We start from the raw sequence: 18037 nt of genomic DNA, 5'->3' as shown, positions 1-18037 counted from the left end.
AGCATTATTGTTTTATTTACACCTGGCGAGACGAGAGAACGCAACGCAGGTCAGACGACGGCGCCCTTGGCGGCGTTCAGGAAAGTTGGCGCCGTGGGCTTGGGACAGGATGGGCGCGCGTGCCGCTTGCTGGAAGGGGACGATGCCCTGCGGTCAAGATTTGACAGCGGAGCGACGGCCAAGGGGCGGAGCGACGCGCAAGGAGGGAGTCGCGCGCTCGTCCGGGGAGACGGAGCGACGAAATCGGCTCGTCTGCACGTGCTGGGGGCGGCCGTGGTCCCACAGCGGGTTATTAGCACGCGGTGCTACGCTCGCTGTCGCGCAGGACAGCGTCGGAGTCTTAAATGGCTCACTCTCGGGGTGGGGGGGGGGGCTCCCACGGGTTTTTTTTATTTTGCAGGAGCTTGCCGATGTTTTTCGATCTCGCTTGGGTGCATTTGCGGGTGACGTTTCAGCAATTGTGGGATGTTTGGCCAAGTGCCGCTGACATTTTGTGTTCACTTTTTTTTTTACGTTACATTATCTACGGGGAAGAAAGTGGAGAACGCGGGAGGGGGAATCTCTGCAAGAGGCGTCCGAGTCTGGTGTTGAACCCAGGGCTCTCTTGCTGCGAGGTACGAGTTCTACCACTGCCCCCACCCCCACCACACCAGTGACGTGCGGTGAGGTCAATGGCTGGGGAGGCACTGGCTCGTGTCAGAGCCAGATTCACTGAGGGGGGCGTGGTCTCACTGAGGGGCGTGGCCTCACTGAGGGGGGCGTGGTCTCACTGAGGGGCGTGTCCTCACTAAGGGGGCGTGGTCTCGCTGAGGGGGCGTGTGCTCACTGAGGGGGCGTGGTCTCATTGAGGGGGCGTGTCCTCACGGAGGGGGGCGTGTTAGACACGTCCTCCTCAGTGAGGCAGATGTGATAGCTGCCTCCGCTGGTGCTTTTTCATTGCAGTTTCATGACGAGACCAGCGAGCCTAAATATCTGTATACACATACGTGAAATAAGTTACTTGGAGTATGGAAGGCGAGGACATGAAATGAAGGGGTCTACAAACATTACGTTGGTGACATACTGAGATAGTAACAGGCACGCGCTTATTGCCCGCGCTCCATCCAGTTACTGAGGGGTTGCGCAATCAGAGGGGAGGCTGAGCCCGTCGCTGCCTCACCTCTCGTCTCTCCCTGTATTTTCAGCGGAGCTACGCAAGTTTGCGATTTTTACTATAAAAATTATTGGAATCGTACGGAAATAACATTTATTACACAGATCAGTGGAAAAAATCTTAATTTTCAGTGTATTTTTTTTTACTTTTCGTAACGGCTATTTTCATTGAAGTATGACAGGTGAGGCTGTACATCGCGGGATCTTTAACGTCCACCGTGATGCAGGCGGCGTGTATAATTACTATATGGTTGAGACACCCGCAGTATTAACCAGGGCGGTTATGCCGGATTTTCCAACTTGTGGATGTCTGTAACAAGCGTGGCTTTAACCATGAGGTCACTGGGGTCAGAGCCAGTGCCTTAATCGGCCAATGACGGTAGCCGATTGTGACGACGACGACGTTGATGTCACGTGGTGGTGGATGAACGTTTATTTACTCTTAACGAACGTGTGGAACCTGTTAAGAAAGCTTGCGATTTCGCCACCGTCCCACTCTCTTGGGAAGTTTCTAGATTCGCTCCGCGGGTGACGCGGAGGGACCAACTCCTGTGCCTGGTTACGAAACGTTGCGGTGAAAACCCGGTCGGCCGCGGGGAGCCGTGCTCGTACTCAGCCGCCCCGGGGGAGCGGACGGGTCGCCCGGTCAGCTCCGGTCCACTCCGGTCTGGCCTGGTCTGATCTGGTCTGGTCCAGTCTGGCCTGGTTCGATCCGGCCCGATCCGGCCCGATCCAGCCTGGTCTGGCCGGATCCGGTCCACTCAGGTCCACTTAGGTCCGGTCCGGCCTGGTCCCGTCCGGCCCGGTCCGGTCTGGTCCGGGAGGGGGGCCAGCGAGTTCCTCGGTTAGCCGGAGATTTTGTTGCGGCCAAAAAGCTTTTGCCCCCTTTAACGGTAGCGAGATGCAGCAACAGGACACCGCCACCACCACCACCGCCTCCACCGTGTGCCATGTCTCGTCTAGCGAGCGAGGAGCGAGCGATTGAGCTACTCGGCTTTGTCGTCGTCGTCGTCGTTGTTAATGCGCACGGATCGTCGTGGCGACATCTTCATTAGGCCCGTAGCTATTTTTGTTTCTCGCTCGGTCGTCGCCACGTTTGTTTTCAAGATCGTCGACGGACGCTCGTTTCTTTTTTTATTTAGTGCGTTATTCTGTTCGTCGGGTTATTTATTGCTTAATTTGTTCGTTATTTTGACGAGTCCGTTTCCTTCATCACGTTATTTATTTACCCCCCACCCTCCCTCCAATTGCGTGACGACCGGTGCTTGCTGCGCCAAGTTCGGCCGTGCGCATTAAAAAAACATCCCTCACTTTCCCCCTTGGCGTTTGTGCCACGACGATGATAATGATGACGTAATGATGCATTCGACGACGTATCGGCCGCCCGTCCACCACCACCACCACCACGCGTTCGGGAGGTTCATCTGGGATGGGATGGGGGGGGGGTGAAGGCAAAGGCGCAGCCCTGCAATTGCCCGCTCACCGCCGCTGCTGCTGGCCGAAGAGCCTCCCGCCCCCCACTTCGACCCCCACCCCGTAGAGGATACTATCTTGGCCTACTCTTCCACAACGGAGGTCCGGACGTCTCTGTTGTAGAGGAGAGACACCTTACCAACGCCTAACCCCCCGCTCCCCCCCCCCGGCCGCAACCGCACACTCCGAGAGCTACCGCTCGACTCGCCCCCGTGGTGACACCACGTGGTGTTACCACGCGCGTTCTGTGTCCACCGCAGCGTGGACGGAGGTTTGGGTTGGGGGCCGGGTGGGTGGGGGGGGCAGGGGGCGGGGGGGAAGGGGGGCATTCTTTATGAGTTCGTTTCAGCTGTACGTGGGGGCGCGGGGGGGGGGGCGGAGGGGAGGGGGGTGTAGTCGAATTGGGCCCGACCGGTGCGCTTGGAAGCCACGTGACGCCCAAACGGGGCAGCACCCAAAGCCACTGGCCTCAACAGCCATCCGCAACAATCAAACATAGTTCTAACATCTTCTTGGTTCTTTCGGTAAAGTCACGTAGAAGGGAAATAATAAAATAATAAAAAGAAAACATAATAAAATATGTTTTATTAAAATATTAAATAATCAAAAGAAAACATAATAAAATGTTTTCTTTTTATTATTGTATTATTTCCCTTCTACGTGACTTTACCGAAAGAACCAAGAAGATGAATCCCTGCAGTCACGAAAGCTTTAAATCGAAATAGTTCTAACACCTCGTCGTAGTGGTGGGAGGAGGAGGAGGCTTTTGCCACCAAGATTATCCATCATCGAGGGGGGTGTTTTTTTGGGGGGGGAGGTGGATGTTTAGTCGCGTAAATATAAATGTGTCGTTGAAACCGCCACCACCACCCGACACGGCCAATTAGTAAGGTTTGTCGCGCCTGGTTACGAAACGTTGCGGTGAAAACCCAAAACATTCCAATCAGTAACTAATTGGCATGCTAACTAATTGGCATGCTAATTAGTTACTAATTTAGTTACTAATAATTGGCACGTTTTGTTCACGTGACACAACCTTAGTAATTGGCTGTGTCGAGTGGCGGCGGGCTTAACGACACATTCATCTTCACGCGATCCAACCCAACAAATAAACTCCTATTGTAAACAATAATAATGATGATCACCACAATCCTCGGATGTGCGCGCCCTCCCGCGTTGTGCATCCGTGCGCAAAATACTCAATAAATGAAGAGCGTCCTCCGCTAATGAACCAAGAAGCGGCGCTCTTATTTAACAAGATCTCCTGCCGCGCAAATCGATTAATTACCATGTGCACCCCCTCCCCCCGCCCCCCCCCCCCCCCAGAATAGCCGAGCTAAACACGGGGGGGGGAGTGCAGTGCCGGATTATCCTAGTCGCAAAAGTAGCTACATAGGCTATGGCTATGGGCCCCGCACTTTCAAGGGCCCCGCGCTAAATGCTTTCAAACTATCAATTCCGGTTCAGTGATTCTGCACTTGCTCTATTACTATAGTACTATACCATCTTAAACTTTTATGCATGACTGTTTAAGGTTAGGGATTTGTCGTATTATCTGGCTGTATAGCAAATGAAAAATACAATTACTTTACTATGCAAGTAAAAAACGTGTGTTTTAATATTTGTTTTTTTTTATTTAGGTCCCCTTTATAAAATACTAGCGGGAAGTACCCGAAATTGCCAGGGGGGGAAATACATTTCAAAACTTCTCTTAAAACATAAAATATACATGCACAAATACTAAGCTATTGTGAAAGCCCGGCGTGCCGTTTGTCCATTTGTTCGTCAACAAGATTATAAGAGGCTTGCAGAACTCCAATAAGTTATAAACAAAAAATGGGGGGTAAATAGTTGATCTTAAAGGTTTCCGAAAATTGTCTACCCCCCCCCAGCCCAAAAAAAATATTTTTACCCCCGCGTAGGTATATATACCTAAACATGCTACATACAATAGTGCTAACATAGGCAGGTAGACAGGGAACACACAGACAGTTATGACCTAAACTGGTTAATAACCATCTTCTCGGATGAAATCGTGTCTGTGTCTATATATATATCTGGATGGCTTCATGAACGAATCTTTCCTGATAGCCAGTGGGTTTGCAGAGTACCTCCGTCTTAGCAAAATCAATTTCGTGTGAGCCCACAGCGTTAAAACAATGATCAGCCACGGCCGAGGTATTGGTCCTACCGTGATTCAGATCTGCCTGATGTTCACGAACACGGTCCAAGACACGTGTAAATTTAACTACTTTAAAGTTGACGGATGGGAAATACGAATAGCGCTGGCTCACCCCTGGACTTATCGCGTGACATCTGGGTACTTTTTGTGAGTCGTTGACCCCAAGGTTTGTGAGTTAAATCCGTCGCAAGTTGCGTCCACACACAGGCAGACACACAGACAGACAAATATGACTTTCATAATTCTAGATTTGAAGCTTTCGTGTTTGCAAGGATTCATACTCTTCGTTCTTTCGGTAAAGTCACTTAGGTAAGAAAATGAAATTAAAATTAATAAAAAATAAAATAATAATAAATCACGACGTTTCCCACCTGATGACGGAGACTTGTGTTGCCTCCGAAACGTCGTGATTTTTTATTATTTTATTTTATTAATTTTAATTTCATTTTCTTACCTACGTGACTTTACCGAAAGAACTAAGAGTATGACTTTCATAGCTTAATCCGGCACTTGGGGGGGGGCGGGTTGGGTTTTGGTTTTGGGGGGGGGGGGGGTTGGGGGGGGGTCCGCTTCACTCTGGCGCTGACAACGCCGCTCATGCCAAGGGTGCCAGGGAATGTCTTGGTCTTGAAGTCCACCCACACCCCTCTCTCCCCCCACCTCCGCCCAATGTAAATCGGTCTCGGCTGCGTTCATCTGCGTTGCCCGCAGACCGTTGCATAGGCGGCTATCGGCGGCGGGGGATGGAGGCGGGGAGGGAGGTCACAGATGTATGAGCCCCTCTGCGGAGACAACGTCAGCTCTAGCCGCCGTGTGAGCCGCTCTCTCACCCGCCCGTTGCACGCGAGACCTTTTGACTCCCGTGGGGACATTTCGTGTTCCATTACTCCGGGTGAGCGAAACCCGCGGTGTAAATTCTCCGTCGCCTATCGGTTTATTTTGAGGTTTGTTTTTTTCTTCTCATTATTATTTTGGCTTACAGTAGGGAAATGTATGTTTTTAGAATCGCGGCAATTTTTCTGTTCGCGATGAGAAATCCCTTCCGCAGCAAGGAGTGGGGGTGGAGATGTGTTAATGCCCAAAGGATTAGGAACACAAACGTGAGCAATGAACTACATTTTTATTTGTATTTTACCAGGTAAGGCCCACTGAGCTTGATAGCTCCTTCCCAGAAGCGAGTTGGCCACCACAAATGACCGTGCAACAAAGTGGCTTATCGCGTGGACATTTCTATCAGTCAAATTAACCATACAAACGTGATGTTGATTCTAAATGTGGAGGGAAAAAACTGGAGGACGCGACCACGGGGAGAGAGATAGACCTCTAAAACTCCAAATATACAGCAGGCGTCAGGGTTGGGATCAAACCCACGACCTATTGTGTACCAGGCGAGGTAGTTAACATCTCCTAGCCACCGTGCTGATGATGAGAGAGAGAGAGAGAACACGCCAACACCAAATATACAGCAGGCGTCAGGGTCGGGATCAAACCCACGACCTCCTGTATACCAGGCGAGGTAGTTAACATCTCCTAGCCACCGTGCTGATGATGAGAGAGAGAGAGAACACGCCAACACCAAATATACAGCAGGCGTCAGGGTCGGGATCAAACCCACGACCTCCTGTATACCAGGCGAAGTAGTTAACATCTCCTAGCCACCCTGCTGATGATGAGAGAGACAGAGAGAGACACCGCAAACTCCAAATATACAGCAGGCGTCAGGGTCGGGATCGAACCCACGACCACCTGCATATCCGGCGAGGTAGTCAACATCTCGCCACTGCAGCGAGTTGTTGTGCTGGCAGAGAGGAAGAGTCGGAACGACTCCCATCCATCCGCATGCCGTGCTCGCGTTGTGGTGTAGACGTTAACTACCTCGCCTGGTATACAGGATGTCGTGACGCCTGTATACAGGGTGCTTAAAAAAATGGTAACATTTAAATGGGACTATCGTTTTGAATGGATAAAAGAACGGATAATACACTGTAACATGAAAACTAACGTACGTTAATAGATTCAAAAAGTTTGAGTCTCCACTTGTTCGCCATCGTTGTCCACGTATGCCTAGAAACTTCTCCAGGTGGTCTCCAGCGCCCCAAGGCACATTTCTTGTGGTTTTGTTGAAAGTTCTAACAAGGGTTAACATATTCTTAGGTTTTTTTCGGTAAAGTCACGTAGGTAAAACATTACAATTAATTTTAAAAAAAAATTTCACCTACGTGACTTTACCGAAAAAACCTAAGAATATGAATCCTTGCAGTCACGAAAGCTTCAAATCTAGAAAGGGTTAACATATTTTTTTTAAGCACCCTCGATTTTCCATGGTCTCCCCGTGGTCGCGTGGATTTTTCTGCGGGATCCTCCGGTTTCCCCCTCCACATCACGCGTCTAGAGTCTTTGTCTGCTCTACATTTCCACGCGTGATGATGATAAGCCGCTTGTGTTGGTCTATCACTTGTGAGAGCAAGGTCGCTTCTGAAAAAGAGCAACAGAACGTTAGCTCAGTGGACCTTAGCTGGTGACATTAAATATAGTTTTGTTTTTTTAGACATGCATTCAAGACGTGATGGGTTAGGGTCGTGCATTGTAGATGTTTGTGAGCAAATCGCCTTTGTGTTGTTGTTGTTGTTGTTAAGTAGAAGCAACTCGTTTATCTTGCCTTTCGTTGAGTTTTTTGCGACGTTGTGCTTCGCTCAACCAAACCAAATTGGCATTATTGTTTATTGGTGGTGATTTTTCGGGTTGCCATGGCTACGCCGCTGCACGTGACTGCCGTGTAATCCGCCAGCGTCGTGGGGGCAGCAGCAGCGGGGATTAGTGGATCACCGCACAGATGGCTGTGCAACTCCCGTCGCACGCGGGCGTCGAGGATGAGCCGTAACCCCCTGGCTCGCCGGGAGATGGCGGTACAGCAAAGAGTGGCCTCCAACCGTTCCGTCTGGGTGGGATAGAGCGTTGCACCCTCGCACGCGTGGGTTTTCTCACGACGCTGTGCCCCCCCCCCCCCCCCCACATCTAAGCACTCATCACCCCGTTCGTGTTGAGTTCACGTGTTCTCTGCAGGCACTGGCGGCCGCTACGTTCACCACATTGCAAAACAAATTAAACAACAACACCAAAACAATTTTTGAATTGTGGCCCCTGAATGGCAACTATTGGATCGCCGGGGTAGTGAACGTCATTGCATCGTTACAGCACCGAATCATGGCACACAAAGTGCTCGCCACAAATGAACCACAACACCTCGGCTGATCTCGTCAAGGAGTGTACACCATCATCACGCGAGCTCAGCTCATCCTCGCTGCGGCAGCAGCAGCAGCAGCAGCAACAACAGCAGCAGCAGCAACAGCAGCAGCAACAGCAGCAGCAGCATCAGCAACAGCAACAGCAGCATCAGCAACAGCAGCAGCAACAGCAGCAGCAACAGCAGCAGCAACAGCAGCAACGGCAGCAGCAGCAACAGCAGCAGCAACAGCAGCAGCAGCGGCAGCAGCAACAGCAGCAACGGCAGCAGCAGCAACAGCAGCAGCAGCAGCGGCAGCAGCAGCAGCAGCAGCGGCAGCAGCAACAGCAGCAGCAGCAACAGCAGCAGCAGCATCAGCAACAGCAGCAGCGGCAGCAGCAGCAATTTCAGCAGCAACAGCAGCAACAGCAGCAGCAGCATCAGGAACAGCAGCAGCAGCAGCAATTTCAGCAGCAACATCAGCAACAGCAGCAGCAGCGGCAGCAGCAACAGCAGCAACAGCAGCAGCAGCAGCGGCAGCAGCAGCAACAGCAGTAGCAGCGGCAGCAGCAGCAACAGCAACAGCAGTAGCAGCGGCAGCAGCGGCAACGGCGTTTGTCTCAGCCATCGAACAAAGGCGGTGGTCACCGCGCCGAGCGCTTTCAGACGCGCTTCTGCGACCGTCCGGAACGCTCTTCCGTCCGACATGAGGAAGCCGCTGAGAGCTATGCGCACTTTGAAATCATCATCTTGATTCAAAACTCATTTGTTTACAACTGCTGTTTGTTTTTAGTTTGCTGTTCTTCCCTCGCACCCCCAATTAGCACGGTTGGCTACGTACGGTGCGAACGAAGTTGAACATACACGCAAGTAATGAAATGTGAGTTTCCGAAAATTTCGTTGAGCCGGGTGAGAGCTCAAGCGATGAATTGTTCAAGAGGGATCTGGCCCGCGAACGCGACAATAAGGAAAGGGGGAAAAAATACGTCCGAGCAAAGCAACCGCGCCACAGGAGAGAGAGACTGGAATGACGCTGAATTCTGGACGTGGGTTTGGAAGGAGCGGTTTAGTCACCGTTTCAGAAGCATTGCCCAATGCAGTGTGTTTGGTAGTGTTGCTATCTTTTGCGATTTAAAACGGGTGGCAACTGCCGCAGTGGGAAAGTGGCGTTGGACACAAGTTGCGAATTGTGTTGGGAAATCCTCGCGACGTTTTTGTTTTATTCGCAATTATTTTGCCATCCTAAAGTGTCCAGTCCTCTTTCGCGGTTTCATCCCCAATTTTTGTTTCGGACTTCTCGTCGCGAGACGCACGCTCCGTTTTGTAACTCCGGCAAAGGAGTGCATCGTCAGCATTATCGTCGTCACCCCTTGCGTTAGACAACCGCCGGTGGAAGTCGATGTCACAGAAACTACTTTCTGAGATCCCTTAAAAACATGGCCAAGATCACCACGGCTTCATTTCTCACCGAACAATCTTGTGGATCGCCGTTAAACTTCAGTAGGCGGCGCGTTAACTCGCAATGAAGCCACAGACGCAGGCGAGAGGTCCCACAACGATGCGCTCTGCTGCTGGGGGCGCAGAAAACATCCCCCGGGCTCACTAGACAAGGGAGCCGAACCCTGCACGACTTTAATTCCTGCCAAACCTTTCGCTAATTATTTCGCTAATTATCGCTGATAATTATCGCTGATAATTAGCGAAAGGGTTGCTGCAGAAGCTGCACCGGTGCCGAATGAGGTTGGTAATGGGCAATTATGACCCCCCCCCCCCCCACCGTAGCCCCCCCCCCCACGGCCCCCCCTCCCCACGTGCTGGGTGGGAGTCTCGGGAGAGGGGCGGCGAGGGGTGGAGGGGGGGGGCATTGAAAGTGGCGACGCCGTCGAAGACGCCCCCATTCTCTGCGCTGGCGAATACCTCTCGAGTCGTGGCTATTTCGAGACTCTTCCGTGGCTCTCAGCGAGGGTTAACCCTACATAGCCATGCCGAAGGGGCGGTGAAACTCGAGAAAGTGAAACAGCTGACGCCCCACTCGCACCCCCTCCGCCGACGCCCCCCCCCTCTCCGCCACCTCTTCTGATTGTTGGCCGTGTTGAGGGGCAGAGGATCTTCACGCCGTGACGTTTGAGGCCGTTCCCTTCGGCTTGCTTTGGAGAAGACGCGGCGCGGTTCGATCCCGGCGGCCGCCCTGCCTAATGCTGCCACCTGCGGTCGCATGAACCCAGCGAGTATATACTCGTACACGTGCCGTCCGCTTTGCAGCAGTCGCTGTTGAACAAGTGAAAGAGTGGGCCGTGCGCGCTGGCATCGCGGTGTCGATGTTGCACGCACATCCAACGCATTAAAAAAAAAAATGTGCACGCAAAAATTACCGAATTGTTTTCGCTCATTACTTCGAAGCTACCGCAGACCGCACCCCGCACACGTCAGTGAAACGCCGCTTCTTCACGATGGCCTTGTCGCCAGCTGGTGTGGCGCGAACGCGAAACGTGCTCAATCCTCTCGGTTCGATTCCGCTTACGAATGCCGGATTGCATTTGTTAAAAAATATATTTATAAAAAAAAATCACCACTCGGGTCCACCGACTCCTCCCCAAGGTTCGTTCAACCCTGGGCGAACCGTCGGGACGCGCCCACGTTCGCAACTTAGAGGCCGTGGAAGGGGCAGGTTGTTACTGCCCGCGGGAGCAATGTGAATGCGCCTTTCACTTCCTGATGGGGTTTTTCTCTCTCTCTCCAAGGGGTGGCTTAAATTGGCCAAAATTAGCTTCTCGTGGGGTGGAGAGGGCGGCGGGGGTGGGGGACAAACCAGGCACCCCACATTTCTTGTTTATTTCTATCTAAATAAATTCGATACGCCGCATTCTGTTTTACTTGAATCACTTAAATGTGCCGCTTCGTGAGAAGTGATGCCGTCCACGGGTGTGAGTGACCCAGTCACGTGAGGGCATCTCGGATGTAGCTCTGCTCTATCTGCTTCTGTGGAACATTATCTCACGCTGGGAGGGGGGTGGGGGGGTTGCACTGCTCTGTGATCTCACCACACGGATTCCGCGTTATCGCAGCCGCAATAGAATCGCAATCGACTGGGATACAGCGTTGCCCCCTCACACGCGTGGGTTTTCCCCATGTGAGCACTCGTTATTCATTGGCGGATAAATAGCCTCGACACATTTGCCAAAAAAGACCGCAGCGATGGTATTAGCCGTGCGATGAGTCACTTAACATGCAAATAAATTTATAACATTTTTGACATGCGTTTTTGTGGATTTTGTTGTTGTTATTCTGTCTCTCACTGTTCAAATAAACCTACCATAAAAATTATAGACCGATCATTTATTTGTCAGTGGGCAAACGTACAACATCAGCAGGGGATCAAACACTTTGTTCCCTCACTGTACCTTCTCCCACCCGTCAACTACGTATGGCGCTTTAGAACAGCAACTGATCGCCCCGCACACCTCCTCCACGAGTGGGGGATCTAAAGGCGACCCACGCAGGGTGACTGCGGCCACCCGGACCGGACGATGGACCACCACCGCGTCGCGGACAACTTTGCACCCTCTTCTTGGTTCTTTCGGTAAAGTCACGTAGAAGGAAAATAATAAAATAATAAAAATAAAACATAATAAGATAATTCTCACCTCGGGTGAGGACGGCTGCTTGCGTTGTGGCCGAAACGTCATGAGAATTATTTAATTATGTTTTATTTTTATTATTTTATTATTTCCCTTCTACGTGACTTTACCGAAAGAACCAAGAAGATGAATCCCTGCAGTCACGAACAGCTTTACATCGGAGCTTTGCTCCCCTCCGCCCGCTCTCCGGCGGGCTGAGCGGCGTGGGTCGCGGCAACTCCCGGGGCTGTCGCATGGCGGCTCACGGACTCAAACTCGGACGCGTGCGATGTGCCACGTAGTTCCCATGCGCTAGAGAGAGACATTCATATATGTAGAGGACCGCAGAGCCTGGAGGAGATGCAATGATAAGGGTGGAGGGAGTTTGCCATCCTCGTCACGGAGGATGGCGCTCGAGGATGGCACTCTGTCGATCAGGTGATGACGATGACACGTTTTTGATAGAGGCACCCTCCTTCACACCAGCGGTGTCGCAGAGCAAGTGCTTGCACGCGATCAGCGGCCAACGTCGCCATCTCGTCTCGGCACGTCTGAAAGGGGGCACCCCCCCCCCAGTGGCAGCTGTCTCTGTGCGACACGAGGCGACTCAGGAGCGCGTGGCCTGCAAACGGGCAGCAGTCACCCAGTAGAGTGCGATGGTCTGCGAATGTCATCACCAAAGAGTCATTTTCGGGTCATTTTATTGATATAATTTAGCCATATTTGTGCAGTGATGCCAGCTCACAGTGGCCTGGCTTGCGAATGACGACACAATCTCGAACATCCACTGTGAATCAGCCCGTGAGGTTTGTTTTACGGTTCTTCTACCCGCAGTATTAACTATGGTGACGAGATGTTAACTACCTCGGCTGGTATGCAGGAGGACGTGGGTTCAATCCCAACCCTGACGCCTGCTGTATGTTTGGAGTTTGCGTCTCTCTCTCTCTCATCATCATCACGGTGGCTATGAGATGTTAACTACCTCGGCTGGTAAACAGGAGGTCGTAGGTTCGATCCCGGCCCTGGCGCCTGCTGTATATTTGGAGTTTGCGTGTCTTTCTCCCCGTGGTCGCATGGATTTTTCTCCGGGTCCTCCAGTTTTTCCCTTCACATTTAGAATCAACATCACGCGTTTAGAGTGTTTGGCTGCTGCTATAAAATACCACGTGATGATGAGCCACTTCGTTGAGCTGTAATTTGTGATGTCCAGGTCGCTTCTGAGTGGTAAATTACCTGGTAAAATAAATACAATAAATAGTTTAGTTTTTCGTTCCCGACCCTGGCGCCTGCTGTATATTTGGAGTTTGCGTGTCTATCTCTCTCCCCGCGGTCGCGTGGATTTTTCTCCGGTTCCTCCGGGTATTCCCTCCACATTTAGAATCAACGTCAAGCGTTTAGAGTATGTGGCTGCTATAAATTGCCACGTGATGATAAGCCACTTCGTTGAGCTATAATTTGTGATTGCCAGGTCGCTTCTGAAAAAGAGCTCTCCGTAGGTCAGTGGGTTTTACCCGGTAAAATAAAAGTGAATAGTCTCAACTTAAATTTCGATTTAAAGCTTTCGTGACTGCAGGGATTCATCTTCTTGGTACTTTCGGTAAAGTCACGTAGAATGGAAATAATAAAATAATAAAAATAAAACATAATACAATAATTCTCACGACGTTTCGGCCACAACGCAAGTAGCCGTCCTCAGGTGGAGAACAGGTCTGTCGAGGAGACAGACCTGTTCTCCACCTGACTCTGTCTCCTCGACAGACCTGTTCTCCACCTGAGGACGGCTACTTGCGTTGTGGCCGAAACGTCGTGAGAATTATTTTATTATGTTTTATTTTTATTATTTTATTATTTCCAGTCTCAACTTACATAAACGAGGATTTCTGAGTCCTCACAATTACCCAGGGCGGCTTGCCAAAGTCGACCAAACAATCGTGCCACTGATGGGGGCCGTGTCACCGCCCCTCGAGGCTTGAAACCCTCTGCCAACCCTCAATGGCACGAGATGAGTTGGCAAGGCAGTGGGGCTTGCGTGTACGTTGACCCCCGGAACTGGGCGAGCCATCAAGAGGTCAATCAGACAAAGTCCAATCTCGGATGCTGGCGTGGGGGTGACCTGAACCTGACCTCACCCGTTCGTGTCCAAACAAAAGAATCGTCACGCACCCTCCGACTAGCACGGTTGGCCACGTACGGTGCGAAAGAAATTCAACACACATACATACATAATACGCGCGTCACCGATGTAAACAAATTGCTTCTGCCAGTGGGGTCACGTGTTGGGCTTTGGCCCGGGTTCAAGGAATAAAATGCCACCCCTCATTCCAATCCGCTACCACCCGCAACTCAGACTTCCTAACGCGGGCACCTGGGCCCTTCCCACGCGCAGTTGCACCGCCTGCACACTCGGACAGCTGCGGCAGCGGGCTTCATCGGGTGTGGGACGCGCGCCGGCAACAGCAAACCTTGGCGGGCCGGCGGCCCTTATTTCACGAGAGGTGAGGGCCCAATGTAGTTTCATCATCATCGTTATGGGCTTTGGGTGGTAATGACCGAAAGGATGGGGTCGGGGGGACAGGGGGCCGAAGTGAGGTTTTGATCCGCGGGGTTGACGGGCCTCGCCAACTCTCCGTGATCGGATGAGGAGTTCGGGGATCCGGGAGAGCCGCAGAGTCGAGCCGCTGCTCCTGCAGATCGAGAGGAGCCAGTCGAGGTGGTTCGGGCACCCGGTGAGGATGCCCCCACCCCGGCAGACCCCCCCCCCCCCCTGGGACTCTACCGGGCAGCAGCAGCAGCAGCGACGTGGCACCGCTGGCGGAGACCCCCGGGGCCGGTCCAGGACCACGCGGCTGCTGCTGCTGCGGCTGCTGGTGGCGGGACGACGTCGCTCGGCTGGCCTGGGGACGCCTGGGAATTCCCCCAGGAAGAGCTAGAGTCTGTGTGTATAGTAGTGTAGTGTATAGTGTAGTGTATAGTAGTGTAGTGTATAGTGTAGTGTATAGTAGTGTAGTGTATAGTGTAGTGTATAGTGTAGTGTATAGTAGTGTATTGTATAGTGTAGTGCATAGTAGTGTAGTGTATAGTAGTGTAGTGTATAGTGTAGTGTATAGTGTAGTGTATAGTGTAGTGTATAGTAGTGTAGTGTATAGTGTAGTGTATAGTGTAGTGTATAGTAGTGTAGTGTAAAGTAGTGTGTAGTGTAGTAATGTATAGTGTAGTAGTGTATAGTGTAGTGTATAGTGTAGTGTATAGTAGTCTATAGTGTAGTGTATAGTGTAGTGTATAGTAGTGTATAGTAGTGTAGTAATGTATAATGTGTAGCAGTGTTTCGTATAGTAGTGTATAGTGTAGTAGTGTATAGTAGTGTATCGTGTATAGTAGTGTATAGTGGTGCATAGTTACGTATAGTAGTGTATCGTGTAGTAGTCTATAGTGTAGTAGTCTATAATGGAGTCTAGAGTGAAGAAGTGTATAGTGTAGTGTATAGTGTAGTGTATAGTGTAGTCTACAGTGTAGTAGTGTATAGTGTAGTATATAGTCGTGTGTAGTAGTGTATAGTAAAGTATAGTAGTGTATAGTCTATTGTAGTAGTGTATAGTAGTGTGTAGTAGTGTATATTGTCGTGTATAGTGTGGTAGTGTATAGTAGTGTGTAGTAGTGTATAGTCGTGTGTAGTAGTGTATAGTGTAGTGTGTAGTAGTGTATAGTTAAGTAGTGTATAGTGTAGTGTGTAGTAGTGTATAGTGTAGTGTATAGTGTAGTAGTCTATAGTGTAGTGTATAGTAGTGTGTAGTAGTGTATAGTGTAGTGGAGAGTGTAGTGTACAGTAGTGTGTAGTATTGTAGTGCATAGTGTAGTGTAGTAGTGTATAATGTCGTGCATAGTGTAGTAGTGTATAGTGTATTATATAGTGTAGTAGTCTATAGTGTAGTGTATAGTAGTGTGTAGTAGTGTATAGTGTAGTGTATAGTAGTGTGTAGTAGTGTATAGTAGTGTGTAGTAGTGTATAGTAGTGTATAGTGTAGTGTAGTAGTGTATAGTGTAGTGTATAGTAGTGTGTAGTAGTGTAGTAGTGTATAGTGTAGTGTATAGTAGTGTGTAGTAGTGTATAGTGTAGTGTATAGTAGTGTATAGTAGTGTAGTGTGTACTAGTATATAGTGTAGTGTAGTAGTGTAGTGTATAGTAGTCTATAGTGTAGTGTATAGTGTAGTGTATAGTGTAGTGTGTAGTAGTGTATAGTGTAGTGTATAGTTTAGTAGTGTGTAGTGTAGTGTATAGTGTAGTAGTGTATAGTGTAGTGTATAGTGTAGTAGAGTATAGTGTATAGTAGAGTATAGTGTAGTGTAGTAGAGTATAGTGTAGTAGTGTATAGTGTAGTAGTGTGTAGTGTAGTGTATAGTATAGTAGTGTATAGTGTAGTAGTGTATAGTGTAGTAGTGTCTAGTGTAGTGTATAGTGTAGTAGTGTATAGTATAGTGTATAGTGTAGTAGTGTATAGTGTAGTAGTGTATAGTGTAGTAGTGTAGTGTGTAGTAGTGTATAGTGTAGTGTAGTGTATAGTTTAGTAGTGTGTAGTGTAGTGTATAGTGTAATAGTGTATAGTGTAGTGTATAGTGTAGTAGAGTATAGTGTATAGTAGAGTATAGTGTAGTGTAGTAGAGTATAGTGTAGTAGTGTATAGTGTAGTAGTGTGTAGTGTAGTGTATAGTATAGTAGTGTATAGTGTAGTAGTGTATAGTGTAGTAGTGTATAGTGTAGTATAGTGTAGTAGTGTATAGTGTAGTAGTGTATAGTGTAGTGTATAGTCTAGTAGTGTATAGTATAGTGTATAGTGTAGTAGTGTATAGTGTAGTAGTGTAGTGTGTAGTAGTGTATAGTGTAGTGGTGTAGTGTGTAGTAGTGTATAGTGTAGTGTATAGTGTAGTAGTGTAGTGTGTAGTAGTGTATAGTATAGTGTATATTGTAGTAGTGTAGTGTGTAGTAGTGTATAGTGTAGTAGTGTATAGTGTAGTGTATAGTGTAGTGTATAGTCTAGTAGTGTATAGTATAGTGTATAGTGTAGTAGTGTATAGTGTAGTGTATAGTGTGTAGTAGTGTATAGTGTAGTGTATAGTGTAGTAGTGTATATCTCAAGTCAGTCGCCAGGGACAGGGAGGTGTGCACCGCCACGACTCAACGCGCTGCCGCCGCCTCGACCCTCACCAGGACACGCGGCCTGAGACGCGAACGAGCAGACGAGTGGTGCCGGAGACTTCGTTAAATAAATGAGGACCCCTCGGACTGCGTTGATCACGGGCCCACCCATCGCGACTGCGCCCCAAGCGCACTTTGAGGCAATGATTGAGTGAGTGAGTGGGGGTCCCGCTGTGCAGTGGCCGTGTGCGTGCACCCGTGTGTCAGAACAAGACAAAGACAAAGACCCCCCTTCCCCCGTATAGCCTTAACAGACTGTTGGAACAAGTGCTGTTAGCGAGTAGCACCTATGAAGGCCGGCACGGCACATGAGGGGTGGGTGGCCAGCACCACACCCGGCCCGGCCGTCTTTGTCTCCCCAGTGGCGTGATGTTTACACACCGCACCAGGTACTCATTTGAGGCTGAGCCGACCTATGCGAAGGCCCATGACAGGCTCGGATAATCCGTCGCCGGTGTTTGCGGCCGTGAGCGGGAATCGAACTCGGCTCTCTGCCGGGTTCGTAGCGCAGCCGCGCTGACCGCGGCACCACCGCTCCTCACGCGCGCGTGCATGCACACACGGGTATAGTGGGCGTGCTGAGCCTGAGCACGGCTTGACATTTTCTCACCAAATATATATTTTTTAAACATTTGGGGGGGGGGGTAGCTGACAAATCCACGAGGTCGCGCCGTGACTCGTGAGCCACAGCCGAGGTTAGATGTATCCTGAATGTGGTGTGCCGGGAGCCTCCATTAATTTTCCCAAGTAGCTGTTAAGAGCCACGCGCCAGCGCCGTGACTCGTAGCCACAGCAGCCAGAGACACAGAGAGAGAGAGAGGAGTATACTTGATGCGGTGTGCCGGGAGCCATCATTCATGCCCGAGTCGCTATTAAACCGTGAGCTGGCACCGTGTTCTTCTCTCGTACGGCTGCTGATGTCGTAGACGCAGAGCGACAACCCCAATTTCACATTCAGGGTGGTCAAGCCGGGTAACAACAGCGTCAGGAGCAGCGGAGTGCATCGCCTTCGTGTTTGTGGATCGGGGCACTCCGTCGTTCCACGTTGCACGGTCTGATCTGGATGATTACAGTCGCACCACTACGACTGGAGAGTTTCTAATTTTCTATTTGTGCATCAGGGTGACCGCATCTACTGCCACGGTTTGTGCAGCGGATGCGGTTTAGGGTTGAACGTGAGCAGCTTCGTGGAAGATCCA

This window comes from Lampetra planeri, chromosome 53 (assembly GCF_965212315.1).
Source record: "Lampetra planeri chromosome 53, kcLamPlan1.2.h2, whole genome shotgun sequence".
Classification (NCBI taxonomy): domain Eukaryota; kingdom Metazoa; phylum Chordata; class Hyperoartia; order Petromyzontiformes; family Petromyzontidae; genus Lampetra; species Lampetra planeri.
The sequence above is the reverse complement of the archived record's forward strand: the minus strand, read 5'-3'. Positions refer to the sequence as shown.